Source organism: Trachemys scripta, chromosome 19 (assembly GCF_013100865.1).
Source record: "Trachemys scripta elegans isolate TJP31775 chromosome 19, CAS_Tse_1.0, whole genome shotgun sequence".
NCBI lineage: Eukaryota > Metazoa > Chordata > Testudines > Emydidae > Trachemys > Trachemys scripta.
In genome coordinates, this window is record NC_048316.1 from 20,700,303 (window position 1) to 20,723,591 (window position 23,289).

The following is a 23,289-nucleotide window of genomic DNA, read 5'->3' on the forward strand; positions in this document are numbered from 1 at the left end:
AACTGACCTCCAGGAGGTGTCCCACAATCCTATCCTGACGGCTATGGTCAGTGGTTTGAACTCTGCTGCCCTGAAGGTACACAGCTCTGCCCCTCTCCCCCGGTTAAAGGCCTGGGAATTTTTGAAATGTCCTGCACTGTTCATGCCGCTGAACATGCCAGCTGTCCGCAGCAGACGTTCTCCACGTGGAGCACGCCGAATTGTTGGCTCTGCTGAGTCTAAGGGGAGAGGAGTCTGTGCAGTCACAGCTTTGCACCATTTTGATACCTACAGGATGATTGCTAGTGACATGTAGAAGAAGGGGCAGGAGAGGGACACGCAGCAGGATTGTGCTAAAATAAAGGAGCTGAGGCAGGTGTACCAGAAGGCAAGTGAGGCCAACCATTGCTCTGGTGCAGCGCTGAAGATGTGCTTCTACAAGGATCTTCACACCATCCTCGGCAGCAAACCCACCTCCACCACCATGAGCCCCGTGGATACTTCCGGGGGACTAGTCTGGAGGCAGCAGCCAGTGGACTCAACCCTGGTGACCAAGTGGTGGATGAGGAAGTGGAGCTGGCGTACAATATGGAGCAGAAAGCAAAGGTAAGAGATTGAAGTCCAGGACTTCCATGGTAGCATTCTCTGAGATGCTCCCAGTTCCACACGCAGGGCCAGTTAGACAGGCAGAACTGCAGGGTCTCAATGCATGGATGAGACGATGGCATAGGGAGGAGGGGTTTAGATTTATTAAAAACTGGGGAAACTTTTGGGAAAGGGGGAACCTGTACAGGAAGGATGGGCTCCACCTAAACCAAAACGGAACCAGATTGCTGGCACTTAACATTAAAAAGGTTGTAGAGCAATTTTTAAACTAAGGACTGGGGGAAAGCTGTCAGGTGTGGAGGAGCACGTGGTTCGGACAGAGACATCCCTCAGGGGAGGATCTATTAATAGAGAATCTCTGTGTCCTAGTGAGGACAAGAGGATGGAAAATGATAAAATACAGGCAGGGTCTGATCAGAAACAGTCAAATGAAAAAGAGTCCTGTTCAATTACATCATATAATGGCAGACAGCTAAAAGGAGACACGTTTTTAAAGTGCTGGTACACCAGTGCTAGACGTCTAAGTGATAAAATGGGTGAACTAGAGTGCCTGGTATTAAATGAGGATATTGATATAACAGTCATCACCGAAACTTGGTGGAATGAGGATAATCAATGGGACACAGTAATACCAGGGTACAAAATACATCCGAAGGACAGACCAGGTCGTGCTGGTGGGGGAGTGGCACTATATGGGAAAGAAAGCGTAGAATCAAATGAAGTAAAAATCGTAAATGAATCAAACTGTACCATAGAATCTCTATAGATAGTAATTCCTTGCTCTAATAATAAGAATATAGCGGTAGGGATATATTACAGACCACCTGACCAGGATGGTGATAGTGACTGTTAACATAAAAAACTCAATAATAATAATGGAGGATTTCAATTATCTCCATATTGACTGGGTACATGTCACCTCAGGACGGGATGCAGAGATAAAGTTTCTTGACACCTTAAATGACGGCTTCTTGGAGCAGCTGGTCCTGGAACCCACAAGAGGAGAGGCGATTCTTGATTTAGTCCTAAGTGGAACACAGGATCTGGTCCAAGAGGTGAATATAGTCGGACAGCTTGGTAACAGTGACCATAATTGTTAGGGTTCCTTTCCCACTGTGAACTGTGGGGTACAGATGTGGGGACCCGCATGAAAGACCCCCTAAGCTTATTTTTACCAACTTAGGTTAAAAACTTTTTCAAGGCACAAGTTTCACCTTGTCCTTGAACAGTATGCTGCCACTACCAAGTGATTTAGACAAAGAATTAGGGAAAGGACCACTTGGAGTCCTATTCCCCCCAAACACAGAGGATTTCCCCTCTTGGCAAAACTTTAAAGATACAAAAAAAACCCCACCTAGGAATAAACCTTCCTCTTAGCACAGGGAAAATTTACAAGTGAAAACAAAAGATACTCGAATGCATTTCCTTGCTATTCTAATTAATTAATGGAGATCTCCTATAACTGGAAGGGACCTTGAAAGGTCATTGAGTCCAGCCCCCTGCCTTCACTAGCAGGACCAAGTACTGATTTTGCCCCAGATCCCCAAGTGGCCCCCCTCCAGGATTAAACTCACAACCCTGGGTTTAGCAGGCCAGTGCTCAAACCACTGAGCTATCCCTCCCCCCTATTACTTACTATTTTTGTAATATTAGATGTATTATTTTAGTGGGAGCTGGATTACTTGCTTGGTCTCTCCCTTTGTCTCCAGAGAGAACACCCACACAGCACAAAACAAAGCCTTTTCTCCCCCCCAGATTTGAAAGTATTTTCTTTCCCCATTGGTCCTTCTGGTCAGGATGCCAACCAGGTTATTAGAGCTTCTTAACCCTTTACAGGTAAGGAGGGATTTTATGCTACCCTTAGCTGTAAGTTTATGACAATAATATAATTAAATTTAATATCCCTGAGGCTGGAAAAACATCACAACAGCCCAACACTGTAGCATTTAATTTCAGAAAGGGGAACTACACAAAAATGAGGAAGCTAGTTAAACAGATACACCTCTGCCCCGATATAACGCTGTCTTCGGGAGCCAAAAAATCTTACCGCGTTATAGGTGAAACCCCATTATATCGAACTTGCTTTGATCCACCGGAGTGCGCAGCCCCGCACCCCCGGAGCGTTGCTTTACCGCGTTATATCTGAATTCGTGTTACATCGGGTCGCGTTATATCGGGGTAGAGGTGTATTAAAAGGTATAGTGCCAAAAGTGAAATCTCTGTAAGCTGCATGGAAACTTTTTAAAGACACCATAATAGAGGCACAACTTAAATGTACACCCCAAATTAAAAAACATAGCAAGAGAACCAAAAAAGAGCCACTGTCGTTAAACAACAAAGTAAAAGAAGCAGTGAGAGGCAAAAAGGCATCCTTTAAAAAGTGGAAGTTAAATCCTAGTGAGGAAAATAGAAAGGAGCATAAACACTGGCAAATGAAGTGTAAAAATGTAATGAGGAAGGCCAAAAAAGAATTTGAGGAACAGCTAGCCAAAGACTCAAAAAGTAATAGCAATTTTTTTTTAAGTACATCAGAAGCAGGAAGCTGCTAAACAACCAGTGGGGCTACTGGACGATCAAGGTGCTAAAGAAGCACTCAAGGACGATAAGGCCATTGCACAGAAACTAAATGAATTCTTTGCATCGGTCTTCATGGCTGAGGATATGAGGGAGATTCCCAAACCCAAACCATTCTTTTTAGGTGACAGATCTGAGGAACTGTCCCAGATTGAGGTATCATTAGAGGAGGTTTTGGAACAAATAGATAAATTAAACAGCAATAAGTCACCAGGCCCAGATGGGATTCACCCAAGAGTTCTGAAGGAACTCAAATGTGAAATTGCAGAACTGCTAACTGTGGTATGTAACCTATCATTTAAATCAGCTTCTGTACCAGATGACTGGAGGATAGCTAATGTGCCGCTAATTTTTAAAAAGGCTCCAGAGGTGACCCCTGCAATTACAGGCCTGTAAGCCTGACTTCAGTACTGGGCAAACTGGCTGAAACTATAATAAAGAACAATAGTGTCAGACATATAGATGAACATAATTTGTAGAGGAAGAGTCAACATGGTTTTAGTACTAATCTACTAGACTTCTTTGAAGGGGTCAACAAGCATGTGGACCAAGGGAATCCTGTGGATATAGTGTACTTAGATTTTCAGAAAGCCTTTGACAAGGTCCCTCACTACAGGCTCTTACACAAAGTAAGCTGCCACAGGATGAGCGGGAAGGTGCTCTCATGGAAACAAAGGGTAGGTATAAATGGTCAGTTTTCAGACTGGAGAGAGGTAAATAGTGGTGTCCCCCAGGGTCTGTACTGGTCCCAGTCCTGTTCAACATATTCATAAATGATCTGGAAAAAGGGGTAAACAGGGAGGTGGCAAAATTTGCAGATGATACAAAACCACTAAAGATAGTTAAGATCCAGGCAGACTGCGAAGAGCTACAAAAGGGTCTCTCAAAACTAGGTGACTGGACAACAAAATGGCAGATGAAATTTAATGTTGATAAATGCAAAGTAATGCACATTGGAAACCATAATCCCAACTATACATATAAAATGATGGGGTCTAAATTAGCTGTTACCACTCCAGAAAGGGATCTTGGAGTCATTGTGGATAGTTCTCTGAAAACATCCACTCAATGTGCAGCGGCAGTCAAAAAAATGAACAGAATGTTGGGAATAATTAAGAAAGGGACAGATAATAAGACAGAAAATATCATGTTGCCTCTATCTAAATCCATGGTATGCCCACATTTTGAATATTGTGTGCAGATGTGGTTGCCCCATCTCAAAAAATATATATTGGAATTGGAAAAGGTTCAAAAAAGGGCAACAAAAATGATTAGGGGTATGAGGAGAGATTAATAAGACTGGAAAAGAGATGGCTAAGGGGAGATATGATTGAGGTCTATAAAATCATGACTGGTGTAGAGAAAGTAGATAAGGAAGTGTTGTTTACTACTTCTCATAACACAAGAACTGGGGGTCACCAAATGAAATTAATAGTCAGTAGGTTTAAAACAAATAAAAGGAAGTATTTCTTCACACAACTTACATTCAACTTGTGGAACTCCTTGCCAGAGGATGTTGTGATGTCCAAGACCATAACAGGGTTCAAAAAAGAACTAGATAAGTTCATGGAGGGGTCCATCAAAGGCCACTAGCCACGATGGGCAGGAATGATGTCCCTAGCCTCTGTTTGTCAGAAGCTGGGAATGTGCGACAGGGGATGGATCACTTGATGATTACCTTTTCTGGTCATTCCCTCTGGGGCACCTAGCACTGGCCACTGTTGGAAGACAGAATACTGAGCTAGATGGACCTTTGGTCATATAGTCATAGACTTTACGGTCAGAAGGGACCATTTTGATCATCTAGTCTGACCTCCTGCACAACACAGGCCACAGAATCTCACCCACCCACTCTTGTAACAAACCCCTAACCTATGTCTGAACTATTGAAGTCCTCAAATCGTGGTTTAAAGACGTCAAGGTGCAGAGAATCCTCCAGCAAGTGACCCGTGCCCCACACTGCAGAGGAAGACGAAACCCCCCCAGGGCCTCTGCCAATCTGCCCAATAGAGCCATTCTTATGTTTTTATGTTCTCATCTGGTGGTGCGACAAGTCAGGCCCTCTTTTCACTCCGGAGGGGTCTAGCCAGAGCGGCACACAGATGAGTAGCATACAGAGCCAGTCTGAAGCCACACTAGGGTGACCAGATGTCCCGATTTTATAGGGACAGTCCCAATTTTTGGGTCTTTTTCTTATATAGGCTCCTATTACCCCCAACCCCCTGTCACAGTTTTTCACATTTGTTGTCTGGTCACCTTAAGCCACACGCATGCAGAGATGCACCCATGCATCCTAGATTACCCTTAGGAGTGAGATATCGGGTTCGATTATCCTAGCCTGTGGAAAAGGGTACCAATATTCAGAACAGACTCCCTAGACACTTATAGTAACCCCCTTTGGAAACCACCTTTGTCCCTTCTTGCCCTTTCCCCCTTCCCTCCCCCCAAACTCACCATAATTGGGACCTGTGTGCTAGCCAAAGGACAACAAGAAAGAAGGGTGTGTAACTTTTGAGACTCATGGCTGTGAGCGCAATCACAATACTGGTTCTGTTCATTGTTTCTTTGCCTTCTGCTGATGAGCCCTTGAGAACACACTCCTCCACACTGGTGGAGCGCCTCCATCAGATAAGGCGGTGACCCAGGAATAAGGAGGATCTGTTTTGCAAAGCACTGCAGTCAACAGATGCAGCACATAGAGAAGCAAGAACATGGAGGGAGACAATTAATGAAAAATTCAGGCTGGATAGCCAGGAAAGAAGATGAGGTGGGAACAGATGATAAAGCTCCTAGAGGGCCAGACAGAGATGTTGAAGTCCCTCATTAGCCTGCAATCGGAGCAAATCTATGTCCGACTCCCCCTCCAACCATTACAGTACTCCAGTCTATGCCCTCCCCAAATTCCCCCACCTCATTCATCATGTGTTCCCAATCCCTCACAGTACCCCGTGCACGCCGTGCCTGGGGACTGTTTTTTCCAATGCAAACTGGAGTTACACCCAGCTGTGAGAACCTTAACTGTGAGACTGTTCCTCATTTCATGTTCCCTGTTTGTCCAAAAGTTTGTGTTTTATCTCGTTATTAAACTTGAGTCTTTGAAATAAAATGAGTCTTATTTAGGACATACATACATATCTCAGTGCTAACATTGAAACACAGTGGTTATAGGTAGGAATATTTGCTCCTTGCAATTAATACTCAAGAAGCAAGCACTACAGGGGTAATTCATGGTGGCAAGTAAACACTGACTGGCCGAATGCATCATATACAGACATATTACTGGGAATCATTCTCAAAATGCTCCTTCAAAGCCTCGCTGATTCGAATAGCCTCTGATTGCTCCCTTCTAATTGCCCTTGTATCTGGCTGCTCAAAATCAGCCTCAGCAGTCCACCCCTAGCGTAACTTTTCCCTGTTCAATTCATAAATATTATGGAGAACACAGCAGGCCGCAATGACCATCGGAATATTTTCCTTATTGAGGTCTAACCAGCCAAAAAGACAGCACCAGCGACCTTTTAATCGGCGAAAAGCACATTCAACGGTCATTCAGTATGTGCTGTGCCTGATGTTGAATCACCTCTTGCTGCTGTCTAGGTTCCCCGTGGAAGATTTCACAAGCCACGGGAGCAAGCAGTATGCTGGGTCTCCAAGGATCACTATGGGCATTTTCATATCCCCCATTGGAATCTTCTGGTCTGGAAATCATAGAATCATAAAATATCAGGGTTGGAAGGGACCTCGGGAGGTCATCTAGTCCAACCCCCTGCTCAAAGCAGGACAATTCCCAACTAAATCATCCCAGCCAGGGCTTTGTCAAGCCGGGCCTTAAAAACCTCCAAGGAAGGAGATTCCACCACCTCCCTAGGTAACCCATTCCAGTGCTTCACCACCCTCCTAGTGAAATAGTATTTCCAAATATCCAGCCTAGACCTTCCCCACTGCAACTTGAGACCATTGCTCCTTGTTCTGTCATCTGCCACCACTGAGAACAGTCTAGATCCATCCTCTTTGGAACCCCCCTTCAGGTAGTTGAAAGCAGCTATCAAATCCCCCCTCATTCTTCTCTTCTGCAGACTAAACAATACCAGTTCCCATAGCCTCTCCTCATAAGTCATGTGCTCCAGCCCCCCAATCATTTTTGTTGCCCTCCGTTGGACTCTTTCCAATTTTTCCACATCCTTCTTGTAGTGGGGAGCCCAAAACTGGACACAGTACTCCAGATGAGGCCTCACCAATGTCGAATAAAGGGGAACGATCATGTTCCTCGATCTGCTGGTAATGCCCCTACTTATACAGCCCAAAATGCCGTTAGCCTTCTTGGCAACAAGAGCACACTGTTGACTCATATCCAGCTTCTCGTCCACTGTGACCGCTAGGTCCTTTTCTGCAGAACTGCTACCTAGCCATTCGGTCCCTAGTCTGTAGAAGTGCATAGGATTCTTCCGTCCTAAGTGCAGGACTCTGCACTTGTCCTTGTTGAACCTGATCAGGTTTTTTTTGGCCCAATACTCTAATTTGTCTAGGTCCCTCTGTATCTGATCCCTACCCTCCTGTGTATCTACCATGCCTCCCAGTTTAGTGTCATCTGCAAACTTGCTGAGAGTGCAATCCACACCATCCTCCAGATCATTAATAAAGATATTAAACTAAACCGGCCCCAGGACCGACCCTTGGGGCACTCCGCTGACCACCCCACCTTGATGCAGTGAAATAGCCCTGGTGATCCACCAGTGCCTGCAAGACCATGGAGAAGTGGCCTTTTCAGTTGATATCCTCCGTCACAAGATGGTTGGGGGCCAAAATTGGGATATGCATTTCATCTATCGCCCTGCCGCAGTTAGGGAATCCCGTTGCCGCAAAGTCATCAGTTATTTCCTGCATATTACTGAGAGTCACAGACCTTCGTAGCAGGAGGTGATTAATGGCCCTGCACACTTGCATCACTGCAGCCCCCACGGTGGACTTTCCAGCTCCAAACTGATTCGCGACTGACCGATAGCAGTCCGTAGTTGCCGGCTTCCACACAGCAATCGCCACTCATTTCTCCACCATGCGGGCAGCTCTCATCCTGGTATCCTTGTGCCACAGTGCTGGCGTGAGCTCTGCAAATAGCTTCAGGAAGGTGGCTTGGCACATTGGAAAGTTCTGCAGCCATTGCTCATCATCCCCTAGATACATCCTGGTGTGATCCCACCACTCAGTGCTTGTTTCCCCAACCCAGTACTGACGGTCCACCGTGACAAGCTGGTCCATGAGTGCCAGCAGCAATCCTGAACTATTTGTTTCCATGGCAGACAGCAGGGCAGGCATCACCGATTCACTCTCTGTTTCGCAACTGATGAAATACTGCAGGACCAGCCGTGTTGTGTTCATAACGCTCATCACCAGAATGGTCAGCAGCTCAGGATCTGGCTGTTGAAAAATGGTGCAAAACAAAGTAGAAAGCCCATGGAATGATGGGACAGAAAGAACTGCATCATGGGACGGCGAGCACGTCCCCATGAAGCCCCACGATCCATTCCCAGAGCTCCCAGCACCAGAGGGTGACAAAGGGTGGCGAGTTGCACTGTGGGATAGCTACCCATGATGCAATGCTCTGTTTGTCGATGCAAGAGCAACGATTATGGACGCGCTCAGCCAACACAAGGAGCACTGTGTGGACGTGGTCTCCCGATGTTATTAAAGTGACATGATAGTCGACAAAACTTAAGTCGACTTAACTCTGTAGCCTAGACTTGGCCTAAACGCCATCCAAGACAGATGGCTGTCCAGCCTCTTCCACTTCTGCACCAGCTGTGGGGGTACCATCCTGGCGAATAGCAGCGTGTCACAGCTCCCCAGCTAGGCCACAGCCTTTTTGAACAGCACCCTTCTCTGCCTCAGGGTAAACTCCTCCAATGTGAGAACAGTCTGCAGATGTGCACATGCAGTCAGTAGCCTGCCCTCTGCTCCCCCCATTCACCTCTCTCCCCAGCCCACCACCACCACAGCATTGGCGCAGGGGCCAACAGAACAGGGAAGTAAGGTGGGAAACGACTTATCGTCTTCACGCTCTGCCTACACAGACCTGCTTGCTTCCTCTTCGGAGCCTGATAAAGTGATTGCCACAGACATCAGTCACCACGCAGCACTTCCTGTGCAGGTCTGCGCTAGTTTGAAGGTACAGAGCACCACAGAGACAGCACATTAGAAACAGTAAAAGAACCTCCACGCATGCCAAGCATCTCAACTCACCAGGCATCACGCCACCCTAGGGATTTCTTTGTAGCTACAAGTTCATCAGAGCTTCAGCTCAGACCAAGCTCACAGTCCTGTAAGGCCAAGTCCTTCCAACCCTCTCCCAGGACTGGAGCCCTCTGGGGGACCAGGGGTCCTGTCCGTTTGCTGGACCAAGAAGAAGCCCCCAAGTCAGCTTAAAATCCAGGCTTTTTAGTGAGAAGTCTTTTCTTTGTCGAGTGGTCTCTGGAGAATCCAGTTTGAACCAATATATGGATATCTCTGGGGAGTGGGGGCTTCAAAGGCTGATGACGGAGAATTTCATTAGCATCCCCCCACCCTCCCAGAGGAAACACACACAATTCCACAATAACTCACACACACCTGCATTAATACAATGGACACCAAAGGTGCTAACAGGTTTAACTTAACTTGGTAAAGCGTAGCCTAATTCCAGGTTTGTTCCGAATATTATAGGCTCTTATCATCTGTCACCCCATGTTTCTGGCAACCAACAGACCTTCTGGGCTGACTCCCCCACTTTCATCCCTCTCTTGGCTTGCGGACATGCTCAGCTGTGCTTTGTGTGTGTCTGCCCACACCCGCCTGCATCACACTCACTTGTTTATTAGTCCTATCGATTTCCTTATGCAGTGGTTACGGCTCACTCAAGTCTGTGGCACTACCTGAAAAAGTCCTTAACTTCCCCCTAAAAGGGATCTAATTGTCTAACACTGCAAAGCTAATCATACCAAATCTGCCTAACTACACCTCTATACTTCTGCACCATTTGACAAGTGCGTCCACCCCCCTTTCCAAAGGCCATTGAACTGCCTGACAGTCCTTCAGTCTCCAGCCACCCCATTGCCCTCCCCATCCCAGCATGCCCGGGTAGCATATAGGAATTGGGCAGTGCCCCGTTTAAATAGTTGTGAGCCCTTTAGTGGTGCAGCCTGTTGTGTGTGTGTAGCTGGGCCGTCACGCTAATGAACACAGTGGTTTGGACCATGCCATGCCCGGGTGGATCCTGCATATTATGTTTGTTGTAAAGAGCAGAAGAGGTGACACCCCTAAGCAGGGGAGAGGAGAGGCAGGGAAAGGGGGACTGCTGTACAGGGGCCCCAAGCTCAAACATCTGTAACGTTAGGGTTACCATATTTCCACAATCAAAAAAGAGGACACTAGGGGGGGGGCAAGCAATGCCCTAGCCCCGCCCCCATCCACTCCCTCCCACTTCCCACCCCCTGGCTGCCCCCCTCAGAACTCCCAACCCCCCCACTTCTTGTCCCCTGACTGCCCCCTGCTGAGAACCCCCCCACCCTAACTGCACCCCTAGGATCCTACCTGTCCCCTGACTGCCCCGACCCTTATCCACTCGCATGGGTGACAGGGTTGTAGAAATTTTGGTGGTGCTCAGAACCCCCGCCCCCACCTGCCTAAGGCTCTGGGAGGGGGGTTGGGTGGGGAGGAGGTCTGGGGTGTAGGTCCTGGGCTGGGGATTAGGATGCAGGAGGGGTGCAGGGTGCAGGTTCTGGGATAGAATTTGGGTGCTGGGTGCAGGCAGGGGGTGGGTGTGCAGGAGGGGGTGAGGGGTGCAGGCTCTGGGATGGAGTTTGGGGGTGGGAGGCAGTGCAAAGGGAGGGAGTGCAGGCTTTGGGAGGGAGTTTGAGGGCAGGAGGGGGTGTGTGGGAAGGGGAGAGGGTTTGGGAGGGAGTTTGGGGATAGGAGGGGATGCAGGGGGATGAGGGTTGGGGCTGAGGATGAGGGGCTCATGATGCAGGAGGGGGCTCAGGGCTGGGGCAGAGGATTAGGGTGCAGAGGGATGAGGGCTGGGGCGTTGGAGAGGCTCGGGGCTAGGGTGGAAGGGCAGGGTAAGGGCAGCCTGCCCTGCCATTAATGGATGGGGGCACTAGGACCCGGGGGCAGCAGACAGCAGTTGCTGCCGGCTCTGGCAGTACAAGCAGGCAAGGGAGAGGCAGGCAGGAAGGGAGGTCACGGGGGGGACGCACGGAGGGGGGGTGGCAGGTGGAGTCCGGGGACCCATCCAACACTCCCCCTGCTCCCTGACTGCCCCCTGGGACTCTCCTTACCATGCCCATGCCGGTCAGATGCTGGCTCCACGGGAACACGCTGCTGGTGGGTCTGTTTGTGTGGTTACACCGGGCTGCAGGCAGCAGTGGGGGAGCGGGGGAGGGGCTCTGGCTGCTGGAGGCCAATGGGAGCGGCTCAATCGGCCCAGCCACCCACTCAGCAGCCACACTCTGCATGGAAGGGAGGGAGGGAGGCGAGGGGGAAAAAATCCCGGACCTTTTAACCTTGTTACCAATTCCTCCCAGATGGCTATTTAGAGACGCAAAAGCCAGACATGTCCGGGGAAATACAGACAGATGGTAACCCTATGTAACGTCTGGGTAAATAAAGTCATGGGACCGGGTGGGGCCTCAGCGAATATGATGTCCCAGGTCCCCACATTTCTCTCGACAGGCTGCCCTTAGCCAGACATGCCTGCAACCTGGGGCTAGGCAAACACGGCACCCTGGCATGGAGCGGTGGTTTCTCTCAGCAAGGGGGCACTTCCCCCATCAGAGTTGTCTTTGGCAGGCACAAGGGGAGTGCAAATCGCTGGGAGGGGGAGTCTGGTCTCTCAGCACCAGAGTTTCTCTGGGGCAAAGGGGGAGGCCTTGGCTGGCAGTTGTCTGGGAACTTAATGGGATTTTGCTGGCCAGGCAGCTTCTGTGACTCTTGTCCCCCCTCAGCTTGCCAGAAGCTCTGCCCCTCCCTTCTCGACGAGGATTTGGCCTCAGGGGTCCGTGCAGGGGTGGCCCATGGGCTGGCTCACTGTCACTCACCATATCAGCTGGTGCAAACTGGAGCTATGTGTCTCCTCTGTGGGTCAGGCTGCCAGGAGCACATGGGTCCTGTGCTCCAGTCCCTCTGCTGGCTCCCAGTCAGCTTCAGCTGCCAGTGCAAGGCCTTAGTCTGGGTCTTCCAAGCAATGACTGGGTCAGGTCCCAGCTGCAGCCGGGCTCACGGCTCCATCCAGGAAACTGCCTTGACAGTGCAGAGCACAGAGGACAGGGCGAGCCCCAGGAGAGCTGCAGCCAAAGTGTTCCTGGCAGAGGGGAGCCAGCCGCAGAGCGACCTGCCTGGGAGGTTAGATCAGCCCCGCGTCTGACCACCCCTAGGGAACGCTGAGGACATGCCGAGCTGCTGAGGCCTTCCAGCCCCACCCAATGCTAAGGCTCTATAAGAGGTTGATCAATGGTTACCAATTGCTGTAGATTGTGATGGAGTCCAGTGGTTCAATATGTTGCGTATAACCATGGCTCAAAGCCGTCGGTAACGTGCTGCTGCTGTGCTTACAACTGGCTAGAGCACAGACTGCTCCAGGCCGCGACCCAGCTAGTCACTGGTTATTAACCCTTTATAAGGGTACCTGACCATAGTGTGAGCGCTTCTCTCCCAGTACCCAGAACAGCATCACACAATCGGCTGCCCCTCTTTCCTCCTCCCCAGCACCCCCCACAAACCCTGACCCCACACACATACCAACGCTCGGGGATTGAGCGCGAGTCGCGATTTCTGAGTCAAATCAGGCCTCGCTCATGCTCTCGCGATAGAACTCTCAAATGACAGGATTTTTTCTTCAGCTGAGGCACATTCTTAAAATGGGTCTCCAGGCCAACCCACCCACCCCCGAACCGAAGGAACATGGCTTCTCCACGGGGCAGATACGGTGCTCTGAAATGCCCCTCTGCCATGTACATTGGCCAAACCGGACAGTCTCTATGCAAAAGAATAAATGGACACAAATCAGACGTCAAGAATTCAAAAACCAGTCGGAGAACACTTCAACCTCCCTGGACACTCAATTACAGACCTAAAAGTCGCAATTCTTCAACAAAAAAAACTTCAAAAACAGACTCCAACAAGAAACTGCAGAACTGAAATTAATTTGCAAACTGGAAACCATTAAATTAGGCTTGAATAAAGACTGGGAGTGGATGGGTCATTACACAAACTAAAAACTATTTCCGCATGCTAATTTTTCCCCTACTGACAGGTTTCAGAGTAGCAGCCGTGTTAGTCTGTATCCGCAAAAAGAACAGGAGTACTTGTGGCACCTTAGAGACTAACAAATTTATTTGAGCATAAGCTTTCGTGATGCATCTGAAGAAGTGGGCTGTAGCCCACGAAAGCTTATGCTCAAATAAATTTGTTAGTCTCTAAGGTGCCACAAGTACTCCTGTTCTTTTTCCCCTACTGTTACTCACACCTTCTTGTCAACTGTTTGAAATGGGCCATCCTGATTATCTCTACAAAAGTTTTTTTCTCCTGCTGATAATAGCCCATCTTAATTGATTAGTCTCGTTAGAGTTGATATGGCAACTCCCATTGTTTCATGTTCTCTGTGTATATATATCTTCCTACTGTATTTTCCACTGCATGCATCCAGTGAAGTGGGTTTTAGCCCACGAAAGCTTATGCTCAAATAAATTTGTTAGTCTCTAAGGTGCCACAAGTACAGGCGAGTCTCATCTTACGCAGGGGTTCCATTCCGCAGTTAGCGCGTAAAGCGAAAACCGCGTATAGCCAAAACCCCATTGAGTTGAATGGCGGGCGGAATTGCCCGCACTATAGGTACAGTATTAAAATTGTTATTTTTCTCCTTTTTTTGGTTTTTGCCAACCGTGTAAAGCTGAAATTGCTCCTGTTAAATGCGCGTAAGAATGCGAGAGATCTGTACTTCGCGTTCTTTTTGCTGATACAGACTAACACGGCTACCGCTCTGAAATGAGAATGTATGTATCGCTCAGATACACAACGCTAACAGGCTAACCAGTGGGGAAGAGGCAGCAGGGCACAGGGCAGAGGAACGTCAGCTCAGATATAACCTCAAATAAGGAATTGAATCAACTGGGGAAAAAAATCCCGACATTTGAGAGTTCTAAAAGTGAGGCTTCATTTTACTTAGCAATCCTGTCAACTGGCCTGGGCATGGCTGGGGCTCCAGCTGTCAGCCCCGGGTGGCTGCTCCCCTACCAGCCTGGGAAGTGAGAGCGGGGACCCCAAGCAGCCCCCCAAACCTGGGGTAGGTGAAGAGCTCTAAGGCGCAGAGGTGAGGCTGGGAGGGCAGACCTATGGCCTGGAGGCTACAGAGGGGCTGAAATGCTGAGGGTGGGAGCTAATGGGGGCCTGTACTGATGGTGAGTTCTGGGCAGATGGGGTGAGTGCTGGTAGGGTGAACTGAGGTGGGTGGGGGTTGATGGGGTGGGGGACTGAACTGATGGGGTGGTGATCATGGGGGCTGCGGGACTGAATTGATGGGGGACAGGGTTAATTGTTGGGCAGGAGAGGGGCAGATGTGGGGGTGAAGGCTAAAATCACCTTACCCAGTACATGTGGGAGAGTGGGGAGCACCAGTTGTCACATGCCCACTCCCTGAGATGGGCACAGGGAGTCCAAACAACAAGAGACTGACCTAAGAACACACTATGATCTTTAATTTTTAAAATGACATGATTTTAGGACCAATCGCACGATTTTGGAGGGGTCCGACTCAGGATTTTTGATCTCTTGAAGTTGACAATTAATGGGGATTAATATGAAAATTGAAAGGTGGATAAGGAACTGGTTGAAGGGGAGACTATAATGGGTCATACTGAAAGGTGTATTTCCTTTGTCTAAAAAATCAGTTCTCTTCTTAAAGAAAGATAGTAATAACTTTGTTACCACCTCTTGAATCCAACAATTGAAACAATTGTAGAAAAACCTTCAATTACTTTCTATCACAGATGTGGGCAAAGTACGGCCTGTGGGCCACATCCGGCCCGTGGGACCGTCCTGCCCGGCCCCTGAGCTCCCGGCTGGGGAGCCTAGTCCCTGCCCCCCCTCTCCCACAGCCATGCCACAGCGCGGGCCACGCTCAGGCCCACTGCTCCCACTGGGCAGCATGGAGAGCGCAGCTGGTTCTGGCCGGGTGTCGCGGCTGCGAGCTCCTGCTACTGGTAAGGGGGTGGGGAGCGGGGGGGGTTGGGTAAGGGAGCAGGGGATCCTGGGGGGCAGTCAGGGAGGAGGGGGCAGTTGGATGGGGCGGAGGTTCTGAGGGGCAGTCAGGGGATGGGGAACAGGGAGGGTTGGGAGTGGGAGTCCCAGGGAGCCTGTCGGGGGAGGGATGTGGATAGGGGTCAGGAGGGCAGTCAGGGGACAGGGAGCAGGGGGGTTGGATAGGGGATGGGAGTCCTGGGGGGGCTGTCAGGGGGTGGGGGTGTGGATATGGGTCGGGGCAGTCAGGGGACAGGGAGCAGGGGGGTTGGATAGGGGGCAGAGGTCCCGGGAGGGGGCGGTCAGGGAACAAGGAGAAGAGGGATTGGATGGGTTGGAGGTTCTGAGAGGGGCAGTCAGTGGGAGGGGGCGGGGGCCAGGCTGTTTGGGGAGGCACAGCCATCCCTACCCGGCCCTCCATACAGTTGTGCAACCCCGATGTGGCCCTCAGGCCAAAAAGTTTGCCCACCCCGGTCTATCATTTAGGCTACTCACTTTTTGCAGTTCACCAAGTTTGGAACAGATCATTTAACTTTAGGGAACTTTCTAACAGCCATTTCTTATCCAACCCCCCAAACCTGCAACCTGCCATTTATAACACGTTCAGAGCAATTACAAAAACAAACCAAAATAGCTTCTTGTAAGTGGGCTTGGCAAGGGCCATTGGGTCTCCTCCTGCCCCCTTGCCCCACATATCCAGGCCATGCCCATCCTGCCTCCTTTTTCTGCTCAGCAGCATACAGGCCCGTTTCTAGCTCTCTGTCCCCACAGCCAGATCTGCCACCTAGAAGCCTGTTATGGTTCAGCCTTGATTGCTAGCCTAGTGGCTAGGATGCTGAAGGAGGGTGCAGGAGACCAGGGTTCAAGTCCTTACTCTGCCACTACCTTGTTGGGTGACCTTGGGCAAGTCATGGCATTGCTCTGTGACTCAGTTTTCCTATCAGTAGAATGGAGATAATGATACTGGCCTCCTTTGTAAAGTGCCTTTGAGATCTCCTGATAAAAAGTGCTAGGAGCTAGGGATTGTGCTGTTCCAAATATGCCCACGTCACCTCCTACAGTCCGTACTAAACACACCTGCCTGCTAGCTTGATGGTGGCTTGAACTCTTCCATTGGCTCCACATCTGCTATTAGACCCAACAAAGCCCCGTCTGTCTGCCCCTCGTCTGTCTGACTGTGTCTCCCCAGAGACAAACGCAGCAGCTAGGAGACAGTCAATGAAATGGAAAGGGAGCAAATTCAAACCTCCTGCAAGGAAATGCTTTCCCACTCCGTGTGTAATTAGCCGGGGGGACTCAGTGCCTGGATATTGCTGAGGCCAAGAGCGTAGCAAGATTCAAGGAAGGCAAAGATGGTCATAAAGAGAACCAGAACCAGAGTCAGGGTAGTTTATGCTGACAAAAGAGGTTTGCAAGGGACAGAAAACGTCACGCTCCAGGGCTTAAACTGGCCTCTAGAGACCAGGCTGAGCAGATTAGCCCATTACAATCTGGCTCCGTCTCCCTTTCCAAGTGGTCACCAGCTTCCTGAACCTACTGCTCTTCGTAGGACAGTCGCCCCTGGAGGCCCCATCGTGCGAGGTGATGCACACTCCGTGTGACACGCTCTCTGCCCCGAAGAGTTTATAATCCAAACAGAGGATGGCAGAGAGCCGGGGGGAAGGGCCTTGCCCAAGGACACCCAGCAGATCAGCAGCAGACCCCAGGTCTCCTCAACCCTAGGCTAATGTGCTAGACACCACTGCCCCTCAGCCCACTCGGCAGCGCTGCTGGAAATCAGCCCACCACTTCCTGATCTGGGCCTTGAGTTTAATTTAAACCCAGCTCAAAAGGGGCCGTGTAGCTGCTGCCGGGGGGGTCGCTCGCACTGCCCACCGCAGGCGGCACCAGAGAGACAGTCCCACGGCTCGAAAGGAGGTCACTCTGCTGCATGCACTGTCTGGCATGCCTGACCCCAACCTTCCTTTCTCCCAGCATGCACCAGGGTTGGGGGAGGGCTTCCGCCATCTGGTTTTAAAGTCAGTCCCACCCAGCCTGGCCTCCATTTCTGCCTCCACAATTCATGTCATTTTGAGGCCCCACAAATCTGGTGCTCCAACTTCTGAATGGTCTAAACTGCACAAACAATGACTAGTGGCGCAGAAATGGCCGTCGGCGTTTGAAAATCTGCCCCATTAGCTCTCACTTAGTAGCTGACCGGTAGTAGGGTTACCATATCTCCTAAATAAAAAAAGAGGACCCTCCACGGGCCCTGGCCCCGCCCATTTCCCCGCCCCAACTCCGCCCCTTCCCCACCCTAACTCCGCCCCCTCCTCCCTCCCACTCCCAGCCAGGGGGAAAGGGCTGCCCCAGTGCTACCGGCTTCAGGGTTTGCCGGGCAGCCCCCAGACCCGGCGCCCCCAGCCGGCGCTTCCCCAGTGCAGCTGGAGCCCGGGAGGGGAAGCGCCCAGCCGGGGGCGCAGGGTCTGGAGGCTGCCTGGCAAACCGTGAAGCCGGTAGCGCTCGGGCAGCCCGGCTCTTAAACAGAGCCGAAGAGTCGGGGAGGAGCAGAGCCGCCATTTTCCCAGACATGTTCGGCTTTTTGGCAATTCCCCCCGGATGGGGATTTGACTGCCGAAAAGCCGGACATGTCCGGGAAAAAGAGGACTTATGGTAACCCTAACCGGTAGTTCATGGGGGTTGAAGGGAATATGCTCATGGCACAACAGGATGGGTCATATGGTTCTGGCTGATGACTGGAGGGGAACAAGCAGGTAACAGTACAAATGGGGGAGGATGCTCCACTCCTAGAGGATGGGAAGCTGGAGCGTTGCATTAACTGGAGCTTGAGCTGGCTCTAGCCACGTTAGCAGTGGATCTTGCCTATTTGCAGCGGTGACTCCGTCTATTTCCCTGTGAACAGCAGGCGAAAAACCATCTCATTAAGCAGGTGCTTAAATACCAGGAACAGACCAGAACTGGAGCCCCAACTCCAAACCTCGCAGACGCTGGGCAACTGCAGCTCTGCGTCTGATCTCCGCAAGTTGGTCTTGTCCCGGAGGGGCCAAACCAGAACTTTAGTTCCAAATCCCCATCCTGGTCTTTGCGGCGCTTCGGACCCGAACTTAACAACTTCTGTTAAAGGGAGGCAGACTATCACAAGGCCCAACTAGGGTAAATCACTGCGTATAAAACACCAGCATGAAGCAGGGAGCTGCCCTGTTATGAGGCTACACCACCTAGCAAAGCAGGTGATCGGGGCTACACCTGCTTGGGAATTTTTCATTGAAATGTTTTTTGACAAAAACTGTTTTCATCTGAAATGAGACACTTCAAACATTCCTTTAGCAAAAACTTGAAGTGAAGAATTTTGATAAAGTCAAAAGTGTCCTGCTTTGACATTTTCAGAAGGGACCGTTTGGATTTTTCAGTTCAAAATGGCTTGTCTACACAGAATTCACTGGTTTATAGACAGTGATGAGCTCCCAAAATCCTAAGAACCGGTTCCTTACCGGGTCCTCGGTGGCAGGGGGGTCGTCACTCGCTCCGGGTTTTCGGCGGCAGGTCCTTCACCCGGAGCAAGTGAAGGACCCACCGCCGAAGACCCGGTAGGGAACCGCACGGTGAGTACAAGCCCCACGTGCCTGTCTCCTCCCCGCCACCCACCCATCCGACCCTAACCCACGTCCTGCCCCCAACTGCTCCCTCAGAACCCGCAACCCATCAACCCCCCTCCTTGTCCCCTGACCATCCCCTCCCAAGACCCCCCACCCTAACTGCCCCCCAGGACCCTACCCCCTATCCAACGCGCCCCACTCCCTGTCCCCTGATTGCCCCAACCCCATCCACCACCACCCCGACAGACCCCCAGGACTCCCACGCCTATCCAACCCATTCCCCGTCCCCTGACCGCCTCCCCATAACCTCCACCCCCTCCAACCGCTCCCTACCCCTTATCCAACCCCTCCTCCCAGCCCCAGCTGGCCCCCTTACCATGCTGCTGTGTAAGGATGCCACGCAGCTGCTGGAGCTTGCAGCCCCACCCCCCTGACCCAGAGGTGAAAGTAAGCCGGTATGCCCCCGTACGGCGTACTGGCAAGAGCTGGTGCGCCGTACCGGGGTGGCCCAGCTTCCCCAGGGAGCCCCAGGCCCTTTAAATTGCCACCAGAGCCTCACTGCTGGAACCCCGGGGTAGCGGCAGCGGGGCTCTGAGGACTATTTAAAAAGTCCAGGGCTCCCACTGCTTCTATGGCCCCGGCCCTTTAAATAGCTGCTGGAGCCCCGCCTCCACTGCCCCAGGGCTCTGGGGGCTATTTAAAGGGCCAGGGCTCCAGCTGCCTCTGCCGCCCTGGTCCTTTAAATAGCCGTGGGATCCCCGCCGCTTCCCCAGGGCTCCGGCGGCTCTGCGGGGGAGGGGCCGGGGGAGCCTTGGCCTCCCCAGCTGGAAGCTCAGGTGGGCCAGACAGGACAGTCCTGCGGGCCGGATGTGGCCCGCGGACCGGAGTTTGCCCACCTGCCCGCCCCTTTAGGAACCGGTTCTACACCGGCTTCTAAATTTAGCAATCAGTTCTTGTGAATCGGTGGGAGCCGGCTCCAGCTCACCACTGTTTATAGGTGTATAGTTTTAAAAAAAGTTTGAAAGGATCAAAATTGGAATGGAATGTTTTGATTTTATTGCAACAAAACATTTTGATCAACAGTGGAGGGGCAGCATTTCATTTGGCTGAAAATTTTGGGGTTTGGTTTTCATTCTGTTTTGAAATGGGGGGAGGAACCCCTGAAATTGTAGAACTTCTCACGTAACAGAAAATTCAGCTCCATCCCAGTTCTAACGAGAACGGCAGCAAGGGAACAGCAGGTTTCCACAGCTCTTTCCAGTTACGGACTGGGTCTTTTGTGGGCTTGGCTGCTGACGCTTCACACGTCCGGGTTTGTAGCAAGAGGAAAGGGAAGCTGAGCTGGGGGTGGGGGAGAGGGACGAGGTAGCAGCCCTCTGTCTCTGGATCCAGTTCTGCGCTTTCTGCCATGCTACATGTCACCAGGCTGCCCTTCCTGTCATTCAAATGGCAGCTCAGAGCTTACCCAGGGCTGGAACCATCATGGCGCATGGACTCAGCCCCTTGGAGGGTTTGTTTTCACTGCAGTTAGCGTGAGTGATCTACACTCTGTGGATCAATCTCTGATAATTTTCATATGACTTTACATTGTGTCTCTTCATATGGCCTTGTGGTGGGTCTACCCATGTGTGACCTCTGTTTTCATGGAACTTTGTATCAGGGCCTCATTTAGAAACTTTGCATTGCCCTTGGTATAATATTATAGCCCCTAAGAATAGAATAAGATAGAAGAAAAATTTCTTTTTGCTAGCAGTAGAACAAGAGCTCTCCCCCCCCCCCCCACTCTTAATCAATTGCCCTATTGAATGAATGAGGTGTGAATGAGCAAGGCATGGAAGGCAGCACCTCCAGACAGCCTCAACTGTTGGAGAGGGGCTGGGAGCCAGACCCAAGGACAATAAAACCTGTCAAGTGGGCTCATTAAAGACAAGCAGACATACTGACGGCCTCGGGGGTTAGAAGCAAGCACCTTCTTTTGGAAACACCCTCTTTGCAGCATTGGGACAACACTCAAAAGAAAGCAGCACAAAGGACCAATGGACACAGACACAGAGTTTGAATCTGGTATAGATTTGCATAAGAGGAAAGCTGCTATAAAAGTGAGGTGTCTTGCAGAGGACCCCGGGTCTCGTCTTGTCAACATGGGAGCATCGATCCGGATCGGCAGAAGCCCTGCTCCACCCTCTCCCCCATCTAACTCACCTGGCCAGTGAAGTTAAGGGGAGCAACTAATTGGTAACAACAAGACGGAGTGTGTTTGTGTGTGTGTGTGAGTGTGAGTGTAATATATTATATGCATATAATACAGTGTTAATGAATACATGTATTACTAATAAATGTGGCGTTCTGCCTTATTCTCCCTAAAAAGATCCTGTGCAGTACTTTAAGTACAACAACTCGAGTGACTCCTCTTGAGTTAGCCCAGATACAGTGAGGAAGGTGACTCTGCAACAGAACCCTTGGTCCTGCACTCACTCAGGTGTGCTGCTGAGGCTTCTGGAAGCACATCCCAAGAAGCTGAGCGGCTGTGTGAATTCTTTCCAAGAGAAATGTCCTTTCTGGCCCATGGGGGAATTGTGGGAAAGCACTGGAGGACTAATGGCACTCGACTGCATCCACACTACAGAGTAGTCATGTTAGCAGCTAATGAGTCGAGCTGAGACAAGTTTTAGTCTATCCCCCTATCCTTGGGCCAGCAAACTCGAGCTAAAAGCACCACTAGGCTCAAGGTAAAGGCTTTTGTATGTGGACAGCACTTGAGCTTGGGGCAACACTCAAGTTATAACTTTACTTGTCAGTGAAGACAGGCCCTTAAAAGGGAGATGTTTATTTTAAAAAAATCATCTCTGAACTCCAGGCACAAACAAAGAGGTTTCTACACAGCCTGAATTTCAGTGTTGTCTCCCTGTTCACTGGGGGCCACCACCATGGAATTCCGTTCAGCAGAGTGTGTCATCTAGCGGCTGAATTATTGACTGCAAGTGAATGTGTTGTTACGGGTCATCACCACCACCCCTCATTTAAACAGGTGTGAGAAACAGTGAAGCTACTTTATGGAACCAGATAGCTGAACCAACAGCGGCTGCCCCTTCCCCCCATACACATGCACGTGTCACCACACCCAAAACAAAGGCACATGTGGACAGAGGGATTTTGCTGGCTATTGTTTTGTGAAGGTTTGTGTGTCTGTGAGAGAGAAACAGGAGAAAACGTAGGGGCAGAAAAAGCCAAGGATACAGTCAGAACAAGCATGAACCTGAGAAAAGCAGGCTTCTGGGCAGAGGGCTAGCTGGAAGAGGCCTGGAACAACCATGTAGTGACCCAGATGTGGCTAACCACTTGGATCATAAAGGGGTAACAATATCATTACAGCGGTGAAGGCCTTTTTCAGCATTAAGTGCAGACACTCGTGAGAAATGGGTTTTGAGTTACTTGAGCCTGTCAGGACAAAGACCCTTCTTGGTCCATCCCTGCCTCCCCGTTCTTTAAGATGTCTCAAAGCTGGGGGACCCCCAGAATCAGAGGCCACTTTGGAATAGGTGGCTGCAGGTGTTTTCCTTTCCCAGGGATTTCTGCACAGACCGCACCCCCAGTTGGACTGGTGACTCAGGAGCTAATTGTCCGCCTCGGGGGCGCACAGCTTTCTAAAGAACTCGGGACTGCCCAGGGCATTTTAGCCCTGTGGACGAGCACACACAGGCCTGGGTTTCTCTGGCGTAACTGACTTTTGGGTTCAGGCACCATTTGCTGTGTGAGCACCATGGGGAGCAGCTGTAGCTTCCGGCCCATCTCTGCTGAAAAGCCCCCATGTCCCCCTGCCACACAACCTGCTCCAGTTGCACTGCAGGAGCGTGAGGGGTTTGGGGTCAAATTCTGGTGGGGATTAGTGCTTGCTCCCCATTTTGCAACAGGAAACATGGAAATGATCTGTAGTGATGATCTTGGGTTCAAGTTCAGGGGCATATGGATTTGGGGTTCTGGATCAGGCCTCATCTCTATAAATATATTTTAAACCAAGTAATTTAAAATCTGATTTGGAAAGTCTCCCGCATGCTGCTTTGGTCAGACAGCTGAGTGCTCCAAGAAATTCATCTACATTAAAAATAAAACACGTATTCCTTTGGGGTTTCATTTAATGCTGACACTAGCTAGTTCTCCCCCTCCTCATGGTTGATAGTGAGTACTGGGGGGAAGGAAATGGAAGGAAGTCTTCAGAGGATACAGATGTACCTTTGTACTCTGTGTGCTGTGCCTTTACATGTGTGTACAG

General features: G+C 50.5%; 1 pseudogene; it reads left to right on the top strand.

The window, feature by feature from the left end:
* Window positions 1-406: 406 nt before the first annotated feature.
* Window positions 407-23,289, top strand: part of LOC117868080 — a 40,159-nt pseudogene continuing 17,276 nt past the window's right edge.